At 34.9% G+C, this 19,006-nt stretch overlaps 1 protein-coding gene across 6 annotated transcripts in view; it reads left to right on the forward strand.

The window, feature by feature from the left end:
* The first annotated feature begins 1,326 nt into the window (after positions 1–1,326).
* LOC130048432 (uncharacterized) overlaps positions 1,327–19,006 on the forward strand; it is a 52,978-nt gene continuing 35,298 nt past the window's right edge. For 2 of the 6 annotated variants that reach the window (XM_056145131.1, XM_056145133.1), the window contains exon 1: positions 1,823–1,956. The gene's annotated coding sequence lies outside the window, so the exon portion shown is untranslated. Of the gene's footprint in view, positions 3,832–4,129; positions 4,264–5,346; positions 6,039–19,006 lie in introns of those variants that run through there. The other 4 variants (XR_008797222.1, XR_008797221.1, XM_056145132.1 and 1 more) reach the window with 4 other exon arrangements.

Raw genomic sequence — 19,006 nt, forward strand, 5'->3', positions numbered from 1 at the left:
ATCTGTATGCAATGTATGCAATACATTTATGATCAAACAAAACACTAGTCGTGTTCAAATATCTGTATATATAATAATACATTTTACTTGAGACAAAACACTACTTTTGATAGAGATATATTATCGTGTATACCGGTCATGGTTGTCCAGTTGTTTTAGGGTGGTCACTTTGCACCTTGCAGGCTCAAATTAGACTAAGTATCGTTCCCGGTACTATATCGAACTATAAATGTTTAAGGTAATATGTATGCTACGTTTCTGATATTTTTTTCTGAAATCATTTTTTCATCTTCTCGATATGAAACATTCTTGTATGATTTCCGAAATGGGTTTAAATTTTAGGAAGGGTTCTTGTGTGATTTGCAAGTTAAGTTTAAATTTCATATTGTAGGAACATTATCATATTTTTTATATTAACCTGGTTACCTGAGTGGATAACTCACCTCACTAGTATAGGTTCCTGGGTTCGATCCCAGATTTATCCAAAGCCTTTTCTCCCCTTCTTTGCTACAGTGACTTAGTAATGATTCATACACAACTTCCTGTTATACATATAACTGAGTATAACTTTACAGAACCAGGCAAGGATTTGTCGAAATAAGCCATAGACAAAATTTGAACTTTGAACTTAGCTCTGGAATTTTGCTCACAGTTTGACTTCGCAAATAAAAGAAAACTCAGACTTAAGTTCAATATTGCTTTGGGAGAAATCCAAGTAAGGTTTCAATAGTAGAAACCGCATTGCTACGCATTACCCCTTAACAGGGCTAACTCCAAATGAAGTAAGAAATAGAATATCTTAAAATCAAAATTTCAGACTCAATGCATTCAGATAGCTAACATTGATCATATATATAAAGTCAATAACTTGATGATTAAAACACATCTTTTAAAATGTGATTCAAACTGCTAATAAAACACAATTGTCTGATCGCAAGGCAAGGGTACAAAAAATCGTTCAAAACTTTGACTTAAGTCTGGAATGACTTCTCGAATAAAAGAAAACCCAGACTAAGTTTCAGGGTTTTTTGCGAGAAATCCAACTAAGGTTTAAGTGGTGAAACCTTCATTGTTATGCATTACGCCATGACAGAGCTGCCTCTAGATTATTACTATAAAGTAAGAAATAGAAAATCTTAAAGTCTAAATTTCAGACACATTGGATTCAGATAACTAGTATTGATCATACCTGTATTTATAAAGTCGGTAAATAGATGATAAAATAATATCTTTAATGTGATTCAAACTGTTGATAAAATACACTGGTGGTCTGATCACAGGGTCAGAGCATACAGAATCTGTCTATCTTTTATATCTAATATCTTCATTCACTCTCAGCCTGGTTGCGAATGGCGGTTACGTGTTTGTTATCAATGTGTCGCGTAGGAGAATTTTCATCACAAAAAACAACAGCCCTGAAAGATGTTCTTTTGCCTACATTTAGAAACCGTGGCTTCAAAACCCTAAATGGGGAAGTGTGTGGGTGGATATGGGGAGTGGGAGCGTTTATCCCTCATTACATTATGTTCAGGCTTCAGTTCAAGCTTATGTTTGTAATGCTACTATCGAGAAAGTGGAGCGGAAAATCCGTCTACAAATATTTACTTTGCTTCCAAAACTGGCTTTGTATTAACGTAAATTACAACCCCGAATTCTATGTGACTGACACGTATCACATGCACAGGTAAATTCAAGTCTTATCTGTCCCGCCACTCTTTGATCACTCGGTAAATTCAAGTCTTATCTGTTCCGCCACTCTTTGATCACTCATTTTATCAATCGGAACATCGCTCGGCCCTTTACGTCAAGGTAGAAAAAACTCGTGATCAAGGAGTGACGAGTACAGGAAGCAGTTAGATAAACAGAAACAGCCGAACGATTACCAATGTTTCGAAGACCAGGGCGCTGAGTATAGCAACATCAATTGACCAATATTAAGAAAATCAACTAATTCAGGTATTACTCATTTATCATGTTTGTAAATATTGTTAATCGCTGAAAAACGCCACACTTAAGGCTCCATAAACCGAGGTCCGGTGTCACAGCAGATGTGGCACGATTAAGTCCCCTCCCTACTCAAAAGCCGGAAGCACAGAGCATAGACCTAAATTTTGCGGCCCTTCACTGGCAATGGGCACGTCTCCATTTGAGTGGGGAAAAATTTCGAGAGGGCCTTAAGGAATATACAATCAATGAATCAATCTAAGTGTGTACGCCAATAATCTCGTAAATGCCCTCAACTTATTTCAAATCAATTCTCATTGATCTGCTAAAATCGCAGAAATATGTAAGTCTTTTTCAGTATGATTATTTTTTCTATGGTGTCGAATGGTAGCTCGAACGCCAAATAGCAATCACCCAACCTCACCAGCCATTTTTTTTTCGCAACCGCAGTTGATTTCTTGCCAATGTTTCCGCCAAAAAGTAGTTGTTTTTACAGAAGAAATAAAATACATGACACGACAATATTGATACAAAGCACAAGGAATTGATATGAATGTAGAAATCTTACATTATTTTAGTCCATGGATGACATCATATCTCTCTCTCTCTCTCTCTCTCTCTCTCTCTCTCTCTCTCTATATATATATATATGAAATACACCATGGGCAATGTAGCGGATGAATATATTGGCCATTGTAGGTTACGGAAGTAGCCGAGTTGTTACGAGTGAAGACCACTGACAGAAGGTGCGAAAGTAAATACGCATTGATATCTGCACAGTTATTCAAATTATGAAAAGTTTGAGAAATAAGAAGAATCGTTCATGAGCATTTTGTTAGCAATTATCTGAAAGATATGAACATTTGCAAAAAGTAGTTAAAAATTATTATTCAGTTTCAATATCAATGTTGACTAGATTTCGTGAATTCCTGTGATGTCTTGAGATAGCGTGGGTTTGGGAGAAGAAAGATTATGGAGCGGATCAAAGATCTGATTGTAATAAGATTGAATCTTCTTGACGACCACACATCTTTTAAAAAAACATAGTGATCTAGAGAAGAATTACATCAATTTGATTTATTCCTTCAGTGTAGCATTGGAAATATATCGGAAGACTGACTAAATTTCCCACGGCCATTGTGTGAGTCAATTGACTCTTAACATTGATAAGGCGACACAACTAGAGAGTCACATTTTAGAATAATAAAATGCAGAGTGAGATTTCAGAGTCAATTTTGTGCAGGTGTTTTAATCTTTCAAGTAATGTTGCTGAACATTCAGGAATTTGATTGAACTTTACCTTTTATAGATTGTAATGAAAAATTACTCTTAACACATTCCTCTTGATACAAAACTTGCAAAAAGACCTGATATGTGTGAGTGTGTGTGGTTGTGATAAATAGTTAAATAAAATCCCGACCATTTATTTTCTAAGTGATATAATGCATTGCACCTTTGGAAAAGCAAATAAGAAAGATAAAAGATTAGCATGCGAATGCTTAATACCGGCTTAGCTGTCAATCACCTAACCTGGGCATCAGTGTGCTTTCAGACGTGAAGTATTTTCCTGTTTTACACCACTCTGCATTTGCACAAAATATTACTTTTGCAGGAATGGGGTATGTAAGTCTTGTCATGTAATTGCCGAGATTTAGCGATATTATTGACTTCCGGGTACACCAACTTCTCAGATTGCACTGTGTGGAAAGTGATATACAACGATGTAACGTTATCAATCGATTATGTGAAGATTCTAACGAGATAAACATAAGAATTGAAGCATTAGTGGATTCGTCGGGGATTCTCCGGTTCGTGTCTGACGAATTACGTGTAATAACCGCCAGCGTACAAGCGTCGATGACGGTACGCCTTGCAGATAAAGTAAAGGTTAGTAAAAACGTAAGCTATGAGCTAGAGAGATGTATGATACGTTTTTATATTCTCAAATCATTCCAATTGGAAATATATGCATACTTGAAAATAAAAACGGTTTTTGCATAAGACATGTTTTGTGTTTATACGAACATACTGGGGAGGGTGGTGTGGGTGGGGTGGAAAACGATACTACATGTTCGTACCTGCAATGTACAGTTATATATTCAATAAACAAAGCGATTAAATGTGCCTATTTCTATCAGTTACATCAAAGATGTGTTAAGATTTTTAACATTTAATTATTTTATAGATATACCTTGAATCTGAGGATAAAGGTGCTGTGCACTGTGAAGTCATCATCAGTGTGGATGTCTGATCCCAATATACCCATAATGGTGCAGTATAAGTGTCGATCTTCATATGGCAGCAAGTTTTCAAAGGCAGGTATACAATTTAAAGGAAAAAAACCAATGTCAACACATGTTTGAATCTATATTTATTATGATTATAATGTACCCAAAGTAGGTAATAAATGGGTTCGAACTGTGAAGATCAATTTTTTACATGTAGATGTATTGGAAATTTCAGATTGATTGATTGAATATTGTTTTAAGTCCCTTTCGAGAATATTTCACTCATATGGAGACGTCACCACTGCCGGTGAAGGCCTGCAAAATTTAGGCCTATGCTCGGCGCTTATGGCCATTGCACAGGGAGGGATCTTTATCGTGCCACACCTGCTGTGACACGAGACCTCGGTTTATGGAGCCTCAAGTGTGGCGTTTCTTAGCGATTAACAATATTTACAAACATGATAAATGTGTAATACCTGAATTAGTTGACGGGGCCTCGGTTTTTGCGGTCTCATCTGAAGGACCGCCCCATTTAGTAATCTCTTACGACAAGCAAGGGGTACTGAGGACCTATTCTAACCCGGATCCCCACGGGATTTTAAATATAAGAAGGCAAATGAAATGGATGTAAAATACGCCGGTAATTGGATAAAACATCCAAAGTCAGCACAGCCAAAGGTCACAACAACTATGGAGGAATTTACTGCATCCTCATTCCTTAAGGCAACAGACCATTGCCAACAATCCCTGATATTCTTAATTTAGATTAAGTGCCCATTTTCAGCTGGAACAATGGCAATTAAAGAGGCCTGTGCAAAAGATGGGATTTCCCTCTTGAAAAGTCAACATTATAGATTGAACAATATGTGTATGTGTACCTAATACATGTACATTAGCTGTACATATATGTATTCATATCTTATGGATGTATCCAAGTTTATCATAACTTTATAGTACCATTTTATGAATGAAATATAAATACTACTTAGGCTTCATTGTGACATTGAACTGTCAATGTTCTTTATAAACTTTACTTGCATCACATTTTGAACACTGCAGTACAGCCATGTCGAACTAAGTATGCATGAAATATAATACTTTTACCACTAATCAGAGCACTTGTAAATCATGTTGTATATTTTATCAATACATGTAACGACATTTGCCATTTTAGAATGTGAAGCAAGGGATGGTTCACTGCACACAAAACACAGTATGAATATTGACATCAGATTCAAGGACAACAACACCTGAAAGACACCCCAATGTTGTGATTTGCTAGCGTGGATTCCTATTGACACTCAAATAGTTCACATTGACATAGATGTATTATGGTCAACAAACATTTTAAGGTAGCTCACTACACTAAAGCTTATACTCTGCATGATACCACGTCACAAGATGGCGATTTAAATGTTTTGTGAAATTATTTGTATCGATCGATTTGTTTGTCTATCATCATAGCTCAGTGGTTAAAGCATTGGGCCGGAAATAAAAGAGAGGAAAAAAAGCATTGGGCCGGAGAACCACAAATCTACAGTTCAAACCCCCCAGATGTGTTGAAATATTTTTATTGAAAACCATGTGTTTATCAAAATTTGTATATTTTTTGCCTTTTTGGCACATTTTCTTATTGTATATCATCATATATTATATAATTTAATCAATTCGTACTGATTTGAGAAACTATTTCTGGGTGTAGTGAGGCACTTTAAGTGATAGAATTAAATTATAATAATAAAGTATATCTGCAGTCTAAAGCACATAACCACATAACATGTGCATATACTTTATTATGATATAAGTGGTGCATCTATCACAGTTATGTAATTACATGTATACTATTAAATAAACATCATAGTCAGAGTTTTTGTTTTCTTAGATGAAGCAAAATATGTATAGACACAGTGTCCAGCTTAACAAAAATCATTCAATTACATGCATATACTAAAAACAATGGATTTTACATTTCTTTTTAACATTGCAGATTTAAAAACCTTCAGAATGAGAACAAAAGGCTTTATTGTTGATTGATTGATTGTATATTGTTTAACGTCCCTCTTGAGAATATTTTTCTCTTATGGAGACGTTCCAAAATGGTTTATATTCATATGAATATGTAGAAAAGTTATATAACGTGTATGGTATTCATTACTTCTAACTTTAAAAAATTAATGAGGCAGGCATGTGCAGATTCAAGGTATGCATATACATGCTGTTGATTCTTTATATGTCCGCCTGCACAATATGTCCGCTTTCGCTATATATGTCCGTCCAATTTTGGACCAAACTGTCCTTATATGTCCGCCTGCGCAATATGTCCGCTCAATTTTGTTTTCAAAGAGTCACTATATGTCCGTCTGCACTATATGTCCGCCCAATTTTTTTCAAGCTAGTGTCACAATATGTCCGCCTGATTTTTGAACGAACTATTACAATATGTCTACCTATATTAGAATTTGATTACTATATAACGTCGGTGAAAAAGACATAATATTTCGAATTCTATCTGTACAAAAGACATAATTTGACATTTATAACGCAGGGAAGCCCGCTGAGGCTGAGACAGAACCTTATTTTATTGCGTTTGATCGCAAAGCGCAAAAGTGAATACACGCAATGATTATTGCGTTTAAACGCAATCTTTTGCGTTTAGACTAAGTAATCATTGCGTTTAATCGCAAACATTTGCGTTTAAACGCAAAGTTATTTGCGTTGAAACGCTATCTTTTGCGATTAAACGCAATACAAGAAAGTTCTTTCTATGTACTGACCTCAACAGGCGTCCGTAATTGCTGTGTCCCCAACGTTGTATTTTGTTGATTTGCGCAATGGTGTGGTGTGTAAATTGTTGTACGCAACAGCAAATTGTGCATTACATAAAATATGCCATTAATTAAGTGTTCTGTGTCATCCCCACTGAGCTTTATTTAACAATTAAACAATTTTGTGCTGGTTCAATGACGCTTTTACGGACGACAGCTAGCTCTCAGCAGAGTCGTTTAGCGGGATGGTCCAACAACGTGATTTGTGAATTCGCGAATATGGCATGTATTCTTTACACTTTGTGCCAGTGGAACAATGTGTTGAGAACGCATGTCCGTGTCGGTTTGTCATATGACTTTGAGTCTAGTTTAAAGCGTGTTGTGTTAGGTTCAACTTTAACCTGTTGTGTCCTACGTACTTTGTTTTGATAGCCACATATCGCGTTGTATGTAGTTCCGTTAGCGTGACAGCGTTTTTGTTTTATGCTATTGTTAGATCAACGACATGATATCTTTGGCAGGACTGTTTTAAGGATTTTAAATACGTTTATCGGAATGTGTTTGTGTGTTAGCGTGACTATGCGTGACAAGTTTAGTGCGATTACCTGTGTGTTTAAAGTTACGTTAAACGACCTCATGTTGTGTGTAGTTGCGTTAGCGTGACTATACGTGTTGTTTATAGGTGAGAGAAACCATGGAGTGTTGTGTGCAGTACCGTTAGCGTCTTGTTTACTTGAGTGTTGTGTATAGTACCGGTAGCGTGTTTTTTTTAACAATCACGTTAAACCATTGAGTGCTGTGTGTAGTACCGATGTCGTGTTGTTTACAGTTATGTTAAAACATAGAGTGTTGTGTGTAGTACCGATGTCGTGTTGTTTACAGTTATGTTAAAACATTGAGTGTTGTGTGTAGTACCGATGTCGTGTTGTTTACAGTTATGTTAAAACATAGAGTGTTGTGTGTAGTACCGATGTCGTGTTGTTTACAGTTATGTTAAAACATTGAGTGTTGTGTGTAGTACCGATGGCGTGTTGTTTACGGTGACATTAAATCATGGAGTGTTGAGTAGTACCGTTAGCTTCTTGTTTTCGGTTACGTTAAACCATAGTCTTGTGTGTAGTACCGTTAGCGTCTTGTTTACTTGAGTTTTGTGTGTAGTACCGTTAGCGTTTTTTTTTTACAGTTACTTTAAATCATTGAGTGTTGTGTGTAGTATTGTTAGTGTGTAGTTGACTGAGTAGCGTCAAACCGTGGAGTGTTGTATGTAGTACCGCTAGCGTGTTGTTTACTGAGTAGCGTTAAATCACGGGGCGTTTTGTGTAGTACCGATAGCGTGCTGTTTACAATTACATTAAACCATCGAGTGTTGTGTGTAGTACCGTTTGCGTAAAGTTTACAGTTACAAGAAAACATTGTTCATTTCAATTGCTTCAGCTTGACTTCGTTTTGGTTATGTTCATGTTCTTGTTAGACTAATGACGATTTGAATATATGTGCGTCAGCGTAAGTTTTTGTTTGTTATTGAATTTGAAGTCCCTCTCAAAAGCCTTAGGACTGATTCTATGTAACTATCAAAATTCAGTGGCCACGGTATGTCACAGATTTTGATGAAGCTTTGTGTGTAACAATATTATGATAGATATAAAACAAAAAGGACATGCAAAGGTTTGACTTAGCAACGGTTGCCATGGAAACAGATCCTCTAACAACAGCTGGACAAGATATGTACATGCATGTTATATTTTGAATAATCAAAAATTAAAAGCTATTGTTTATAAAAACAACAATTGTAAAAATTATTTTGAGCTAGGTTTTAGCTTTTAGATTTTTTTTGTCTTTATTTAATCCTTGAAAACAATAGAAATAATTATTTTTATGATGTATAAGGGTTTCATATATGTAATGTTTAGAAAGGGATAAAATATATTTGCCCAGTCATTTGGTGTAAACTCACATGCTAGTAAAATGTATTGAATCTTACTTTAAAAAACTACAGAAATACATTTGTGGAGAAACCAAAGATAAACACATAAACCAGTAGTTTCCTCTGGTGCACAAACCAAAATACACCAGAAAGAGTTATTGCCCTTTGTAACACTCTCTTGTATTGGCGATATGAACAGCCTCCATATATTTGCAGTATGGCAGGAGGTGGAAATTGAGTTTTTATTCAATTTATTCTTCAGAAGTTTATCAATATCAGATGCTCTTTGTTCGCTTAATTCACTACCACGATCTTTATCTTCAGTTGTGCTAAAGGATTCCGGTTTATTTCGTGGAATACAAATCCGTTTAATCTTTGCCATAGTCACCGGACTCTAGCATCCAATCGTCTACGTATTCGTAGAAAAAGTAAATGTTGTGGAATTTAACGCTTTATTGTATCACATCCGACTAAAAAAATCACCAGGGAAACAGAAGGCTGACAGACATATTCATAGAAAATAAGAAAAAGCCCTGACTGTTGCCGTGTTGGAACTTGTATTGACGTAAGTATTCTATTTGATTTAGAATCCAAATTCTAAAGTAAAGGCTGAAAAAAATGTATCAGAAAATTTGGCTTTTAGTAAACATATGAGAACCCCAATCTATTTTATACTGCCACCCAGGCTAGTCAGCTATAGTGGTATACATTGTAAGTAGTCCTGTCATTTACTGCATGGGTGTACAATATAGAGTACTAGTTAAGTATGTCCCTTACCTAACATTCACTCAGGGAGTTTCCTATCACATTTACACAGAGTTCAGGATCTGTAAAAATAGGGGAATACTTATAAAATCATGTTTCATGTGGACATTTTCAAAAGGACTAGGCTTAAGTGATGACCTGTATCTCTCTCTCTCTCTCTCTCTCTCTCTCTCTCTGATTGTCAAGTTTACAATAAAAACAAACATGTGAATGTCCTGTGTGCATTCTAGATAAAGATTGTTAAAATCATATATATTTGTGAGCCAGGCTACCTTCAAGTTTGTTTACCTGTGGTAACTCCCACTAATATGGGATGGTTCTAATCTACAAAAGAAATCACACAAATACTATTATGATTTAAAGTTTTCTCACCTCTGTAATTATGAACTTTAGGACACTTGATTTGGAAAAATTAAATGATGAAAAATTGATGATTTTGAATTGGGTCCTGTAACTGGGCCCTCAAATTTTAATACATGTAGGTCCTGTCAACTGAAGTAAATAAAAAAATATTAAATGTAAATTGTAAATATTCAAATACTTTTGAATTCTTACTTTTTCATCCAAGAATCACATATTTGGCCAAAGTACATGACCATTAATGTATGTAATTAATGTGTGCTTTTCTGTGTTTCAGTTGTATGAGCATCATACTGTGCAAATCACTTAAAGATGGAGTTGACCAAGTTGCTGACTTTGAGGAGGTAAATATTCAACATTAATACATACACGTTGAATACATAATTTGAAATTCAAATTTGAATCCCAGTATGATAAATCCTAAAACATATTAATAGATGTGGGGAATGCAAGGTGAAGATAACGAACAGTGATCAATCTCATAACTCCTACAAGCAATACAAAATAGATAGTTGGGCAAACACGGACCCCTGGACACACCAGAGGTGGGATCAGGTGCTTAGGAGGAGTAAACATCCCCTGTTGACCGGTCACACCCGCCGTGAGCCCCATATATGGTACATTGGGTTTAGTTTCTTGGTTATAGAGCCTGCATGGAAACTGAATTCTCTAGAATAATCACATGAGACCATCCATTTTTTATACGACATGATGACTTGAAACGTTTTCATCACAACTTCCTAAAAATTGTATTACTTCACTTAATTAGCATACTTAAAAAGACTAGTTGTTTTGTTGCCAATGACGTACATATATATGTACAAATGTGTATGATCTCAGTATCATTTGTAAAAATGATTAATTTTAATTATGTAAGTCAATGTTGAGAATCACTCAAGTGACCTACATGTTGCTATTTGTCTGCGTCAGTCATCATCAGACGTTAACTGAACATTAATATGTTTTCTTGATAACCACCCTTCCAATTCCTTTCAAATTTCGTTTAAGCATCTTTGGGACAAAGGGAATTAACATAGATTGTAAATCTAAGGACTCTGGATTGACGGTACTTTTAAAAATGCTCTATACCAAAATTGAGAATTTTGTTTTAGAACCAGGGTTTGATTTCTTCAATTTTATGGAGAAAACTTTTTAAGATATACACTTCGTCAAATTGTAGAGTTGGGGAGGGGGGGTTATAAGTGTATTTGACATTTATTTGTGTCCAAATTATGCAATTAATACTGAGAAGTTCAGTAGTAGTCTGTTTTTAAAACAACAGACACCTAGAATTAAGAGCACAATGAAAGCATACATATGATAAGGAGGGGGGGGGGGCGGTGACTTTATAATATTGCCTGAAAATTCTTGACAAGTAAATTTTTTTTTAAAATCCAAAACTGAAGAAGGAAGGTGGCAAGGGTTGATCTTTCAGTTCTATTCATTTGAAGCAGAATTTATTCAAAAACTTCTACGTGAGAAGAAAAAATATCTCGCTGTGACCTTCAATTCGACTTTTACATATATCGATGACGTTTTGTCTATTAACAATGATAACTTTCATTCATATGTCGATTTGATATATCCCTGTGAGCTCGAAATAAAGGACACCACAGAGTCGTCCACTTCTGCTTCATACTTAGATATTTTATTGGAAGTAGACATTAACGGCAAACTGACAACTCAACAATATGACAAACGGGATGATTTCAGCTTCTCCATCGTCAACTTCCCACATTTATGTAGCAATATTCCATTATCACCTGCATATGGTGTTTATATATCTCAACTGATTCGATATGCAAGAGCTTGTTCTGGGTATAGTCAGTTTTTAAATCAAGGTAAGCTACTGAAAAACAAGTTGATGGTACAGGGATTTCAACAGTCTCGATTGAAGTCAGCATTTCGCAAATTCTATGGTCGTTATAACGATTTATTTCGTCAATATAACCTCGCATTGGGTCAAATGCTGTCTGACGTGTTTCATACCGATTGTTAAGCCGTTCTTGGCACACTGATTTGACTGCGGATAACTCTGTTTACCTGATCAGGATATGGGGCTCACGGCGGGTGTGACCGGTCCACAGGGGATGCTTACTCCTCCTAGACACCTGATCCCACCTCTGGTGTGTCCAGGGGTCCGTGTTTGCCCAACTATCTATTTTGTATTGCTTGTAGGGGTTATGAGATTGATCACTGTTCGTTATCTTCACCTTGCATCTGTTAACTTTTAACTTTCATGACAATGCTTTTTAAAAAAAAAAAAAAAGATGGGGGGACAACCTATCTATAGAACTATATGTATCCAACTTTGTAATAATAAAAGGGAGCAGATCCATTGTTCAAATGTTGTTATGTGCCTGCTGATTGTTTTTGTGCTCATTTGAGTAATTTAAGTGCAAGAAGAGCTGTAAGTTGATGTACACAAAATTTAACTTTCAAAACATTGTATCACATGCAAAACAAATATTTTAACAAACATTTTACATAAGAGATGCTAATTCGAGATAATTAACATGCTTTGTTTATTGGCATATTGTGTACATTTAGCAACAAGTAGTGCTGTTCATTGTGAAACGATAAATTGATAATGTACATGTATGCGTTGGTTGTACATGTGTTTTAGGCATATTTTATTGCATGTTTTGTTGTGTTTGGTTGTCGAAAATATTGATAGAAATTAATAATGAAGAATTGTTGATATACTAAGGACATCATGATTCTGATCTAAAGAAATTGAGGACTAGTTAATATTTACATACTTTGTTACATCATGACCATACATTGCTTGCCAGAAAAACACACAAGGGCCACATACATGTAATCAGTGACCAAGACATTTTGTTCAGTTATACTGTTTTCAAGTCATTACACTTAATTCTTAGAAAAATTCCTTAACTGGCAATTGACTGCAATAAGAAATTGTCAATTTTCTATTTATTCCTTACTTGACACCATCGAATGAGGACAGCAATGTGCTGCGCGCTCCCTGTAATCAGGGGGAAATAACTCGTATAGCATTGTGAAAAATGTAGCTCATTGATTATTCATATACGTTTGAAATATTTTCTGGTTATACAAGATTTTTTACAATAACTATTGAAAAAGACTCGAACACAATTTATGTTCATGTTATGCATAAATCTTATTAAATCATTGACTCCGCAAAATCTTATGACGTCACAGGAGGGTGGAACTACCTTAAATAAAGCTGAATGCTTATGAAGGAAAAACCAGAAAGGGGTACCAAAATTGCGAATTTCGAAAACACAGGGTTGTGAATGTGGGTCCAAAAGAGTCATATAGTGTATAACATGGATTTCATAGCCCTTAGAGCTAAAGTGATACTTTGAATTTTTTTAAAATTTGATTAATACTCAGGTTTGTGGACATCTTGTTAATTTATGAGTATTAACACTATTAATAGCTCTTCAATACAGCATAAACACATGTATACAAACTGTATCAAAACATAACATCCTTTAGACCAATTCAACTTAACTAGTAAGATTATCATCCAGGGTCACCAAAAAGTATGGGGCAGACTGGAAAGATTTTATTTTTTAATTTTTATTTTCTGAGAAATATATTGATGACAAACGAGTTTTTGTCAACAGAAGTGCATAATTTAATGCCAGATATATAAATCTATGCTTATTTCACAGATGATTTTTGAGGGGCGGGCGGACATGATAATCTATCAATTAAGTAATTAATTAAGTGGTAAAATTACTATTCTAGCATCATGAATGATCTTGTATATGTAAATTTAGTTTAATCAAATTGAATTAGGTGTGTACTGTATGAAAATGTGAAAAATAAGATGAACTTTTCAATATTTCTTCAACACATTTTTTAGAACTTGAAGAGCAGAAGATGCAATCCATGACTCTTATATGATATAGAAGACAAAGAGGAGCTCTTGAGAATGGGAAAAAAAAACTGCGAGTTTTACAGTCAATGAACACACCTCACGACACAAGTCCATCCTGATTCAGTAGACTGGTAGTCTATTCTTCTAAGAAAACACCATGACTTAGTTAAGATCAAGTTTTGGTGTCAGAAGAATAATGTAACTAAAACATTGCAAAATTAACCTGCAAGTGTCTTATGTGAGCCTACTGAATAAGGATTCATTACTGAACAGTTGAAGGAAAATCACTATTATAATGATTTTAAAATAAGATGATTGTGTTGTTTGGATAACATTGTGATCCATGTTTGTTGAATAAACAACTTTGCAAAAATGAGTTGTTCTGTGTTAATATTATAAATTTACTAATTACTGGTATGTCAACATAGATTACAGTAACATTGAACAAACTTCAATAAATTTTAAAGTTTCATGCAGTTTCTGCAGTAGAGAATGACACCTATTGTTTTTCTGGTCCAAAGGTCACCAGGTGCAATACAATACTCTGTACAATTGATGTCTGACCAGTTTCTTCAGAACCCTTTGATTGATAGTGATATTTCATACAGGGGTTGGTCACTGGTAGGGGCCTCCGTGGCCGAGTGGTTGGAGCATAGCGTTCAAAATCACACGGCCTCAGTCGGCGCGGGTTCGAATCCCGCTCGCGCTGGTAAGTGAGAAAGTTTCCCAATTTACTTTCGGAAGGTCGGTGGTCTCTTCCCAGGTACATTGTATCTGGGTTCTCACTTTTACCAATAAATACTGGGTACCACCAGAAAACTGAAAAATTGTTGAGTGTGGCGGAAAATATCAATAAATCAATCAATTAAAAATGGCTAGGTGCAATGTAGCTAGTACTCTATGCAATGGTGTCCCCCCCAATATCTTGGGCCTGTTGTTCAATTATGATATTTCATATGTTGGTTGGTTATGAATAGTAGATGACCCTAATGATTTCCAGGTCAAAGGTCAGCAAATACAAGGCAGTACAATGAACAATTTATTGGTATATACCCAATATCTTGAGAAGATTTTTTTTTATAGTTATTGTTAATAGTTTACATGGCAATACAGTACATGTAATATAGTAAAACTTATACGGTACCAATTTTGATGCACCAGATGCGCATTTCGACAAATAATGTCTCTTCAGTGATGCTCAACCGAAATGTTTGAAATCCGAAATAACTATGAAGTTTTAGATCTAAATATAGCCAAAAACAGCGTGCCAAACAAGTGGAACCAAATTCGTCCAAGGATAAGAGCTATGCATGAGGGAGATATTCCTTAATTTTGAAATTAATTTCTAAATTTTATAACAGCAATTAAATATACATCCGTATTTTCAAGCTAGTAACGAAGTACTTAGCTACTGGGCTATAGAGACCCTCGAGGACTAACAGTCCACCAGCAGAGGCCTCGACCCAGGGGTCATAATGTAAAACTTATACGGTACCAATTTTGATGCACCAGATGCGCATTTCGACAAATAATGTCTCTTCAGTGATGCTCAACCGAAATGTTTGAAATCCGAAATAACTATGAAGTTTTAGATCTAAATATAGCCAAAAACAGCGTGCCAAACAAGTGGAGCCAAATTCGTCCAAGGATAAGAGCTATGCATGAGGGAGATAATCCTTAATTTTGAAATGAATTTCTAAATTTTATAACAGCAATTAAATATACATCCGTATTTTCAAGCTAGTAACGAAGTGCTCGTTTATGGAAATTATTGAAAAATCTACTTGGTGTTTGGGGAGGGGGAGGGGTACTACTGGATTACAGTTTATGTTTACATGTTTTTTTAATCACTCTAACTAATCTTTATTATGGTGTAGGTTGTATTATTTGTCATTAGTATGAATTTTTGGCAAAATGCCCAAATCTACAGTTTTCGTGCTACAATAGATCAATTGTACTACGTTTCACCATTCATCTTTTTATATACATCAGGAGTCTTTGATATGGACATCCTTTGATGACAGTTGATTATGCTGTATGTATTTTCCAAATTATCTGAATTCATAAACGAAATCCAACCAAAAACCCTTGTTTGGCAAAATGCCCAAATTTACAGTGTTCGTGCTACAATAGATTTATTGCACTACGTTTCACCATTAATCTTTTTATATATATTAAGAATTTTTGATATGGACATTATTTGATGACAGATGATTATGCTGTATGTATTTTCCAAATTATCTAAATTCATCAACGAAATCCAACAAAAAATCCCTTTTTGGCAAAATGCCCAAATCTACAGTTTTTATGCTACTACAGATCAATTGCACTAAGTTTCACCATGAATCTTTTTATATATATTAAGAGTCATTGATATGGACATCCTTTGATGGCAGTTAATTATGCTGTATGTATTTTCCAAATTATCTAAATTCATCAATGAAATCCAAAAAACATTCATAAGTGCCAAATTATAATACATTGGTACAGCGGTCAGTAACACACTCTTTACCATAGGTGGATATAGATATCATAAATAAGGAGGGGATTTTATGGGAAATCGAGATTTATGGAGTTTATTAGTTGTCTTTTAATTTGTTATATACCACAAGTACAAAACATGGGCAAAACGGGCTGAATTTTGCAGTTCAATTAGCCCTCATAGACTGCTCTCGGTTTCCATGGCAACGGATGGTCGAAATTTGGTGGTGTGGTTAAAATTATGTAAGATGGTGCAAGTGAAGTTAATACTGTGAAAATCAAAGAAATCTGTGACATTGAGTGACCATTATTGCTCATATTAATATGAAAACATTCCCAGGTAATACAGATTCACGTTTGCTTAAATCATGCATAGTCTAAAGAGGTAGGATGGAGCCACAGAAGGGGAAGACAGTTTTACATGGGAATATATGAGAAATATTTGAAATATTACATCAGGACCACGAATACTCATATTAATATGCATGCATCCCCAGTTAGTGCAGATTGATGTTTGTTCACATAATAAACTAAGAGGTAAGATGGGGCCACAATAAGGGATTATGATGTTTGTTCACATAATAAACTGAGGGGTAAGATGGGGCCACAATAAGGGATTATGGTGTTTTACATGGGGATGTAATGGATCTTTGAAAATATTCTCAAGAACGGGGATCATGTTTACTCATATCAATATGCGACAGTTCCCAAGTAGCGCAGATTAAAGATTGTTCAAATTGAATTAAAGTTTAAATTTCAACCGCAACACGCTTTTCCAATATCGAAATGTATTGATGGCCTCAATATTGCAGGTATATAAAACTTTGCTAAGACCATGCGACACCGAATCACGTGATCAGTCTAAGTATAAAATATAATAGCCCTGAAAATATATTTTTAGCCCATCGTATTTTGATCCAATATCAGTAAAATTCCAAAATGTTCCATCCGTCCTAATAACTGATGTTTTTCAATTGTGTAACGGGAACCAGTTTGACTATGGCCACAAAGTGTACCAAGTCTGCCCAAAGTATAAATGAAGGATACAATTACTTTAAACAATGTGAAGTAATACTAAGGAACAGACCCAGCTCACTAAATATGGAAATGTACAATGACTGGCCTTGTTTTATTTAACCCAGGTTCTGAGATTTTCCAGAGTATGATTAACACCTTGAAATAAGTAGGCAGTTTCAAATTTTAACAGTTAATTTATTGTAGTATAATACTGAATATTTTGTAGTTGATAACAAATAAATCTCCAAAATAATATCAACATGTACATCAAAAGATAAGAGGCAGAAAAATAAGGCATTAACTGAGTAAATAATAACAAAGCAAATAATTTGATTACAAAAATATAAGGGAGCGAAAATGAGAGTGTGATAACCTATAAAATATATCTAAATAGATGGGAGTGAGCTTCCATATACAACCAAGGAGATTTCATACAACACCCTAAATACCATAGTGAAACTCTATGCAAGTAGACTGAAAATTTCCCAAAGCCCCATTTATTACACAAGGCAATTAATTAATCAAAAATAGCACTATAAAGGACTAAAGATACTAAAGGTAAATCTAATTCATCCTTAAACCAATGTGACTTTAGCTCGGGACTTAGTAATATTTAAAGGAATTTAGACTATTTCCTAAACATGAAAAAATAGGGCTGCACGTGCAGTTCCGCGTTCAACCTTAAGAAGAAAAAGAAAAGAGAGAGCTCGAACCTGTGGGTCCTTTAAGCCCTAGCAAAGTGACTTTAAAATGCCGTTATCGCTGTTTATATACTACCTCTAAAAGAGCAATGCAAATATCTAAATCGACTTCCGATATGGTTAAGGTACAAGGTCTAAAACAATGAAAAATCAGGAAACAAATTAACTTTGGAATGATTGACAAAATGGAGGTGAATTCAAAAACGGAATTCGCCGGAAAATGGCACATGTGCGGAAATAATAAAGTAAACAATTTACAACTAAATTGGACTTTACACAAAAGTAATGATCAACAAAAAGAATAGACGTAAGTAAAGGTACTAATTATTCAAAAGAGGAAGAAATTAAAGCTGTTTCTGAAAACCAAAACCATTACACTCTCATTTTTCCTCCCTTATATTTTTGTTTTCAAATTATTTACTTTGTCATTATTCATTTAGTTATTAATTTATTTTTCTATCTCTTATTTTTTTATTCTTTACATGTAAATATTATTTTTGAGACTTAAATGTTAGCTAGTTATGCAAATAAGAATAGGAACAATTGGGATGAGATTTTGCCTTTTCTTCTTATTGCGTATGTCTGCAGTTCAAGAAATTACTGGTTGTTCATCAAACTTGCTCGTATTTAGTCATGAAATTTATAGTTCTATTGATCTTATATTGGGGATGCTTACTCTTATATTGGGGATGCTTATTGGGGATGCTTACTCCTCCTAGGCACCTGATCCCACCTCTGGTGTATCCAGGGGTCCGTGTTTGCCCAACTATCTATTTTGTATTGCTTGTAGGAGTTATGAGATTGATCACTGTTCGTTATCTTCACCTTTCATTGGGAACCTTCCAAAGTGCCCAAAATCCCACTTGCCCAGTTGAATATGTGGAGTTGTTGAGAAATGTTCTGTCTGAAACTTATGTTTTTGTTAATACAAATCTGAAACGAGTCGA

Source organism: Ostrea edulis, chromosome 7 (assembly GCF_947568905.1).
Source record: "Ostrea edulis chromosome 7, xbOstEdul1.1, whole genome shotgun sequence".
NCBI classification, from domain to species: domain Eukaryota; kingdom Metazoa; phylum Mollusca; class Bivalvia; order Ostreida; family Ostreidae; genus Ostrea; species Ostrea edulis.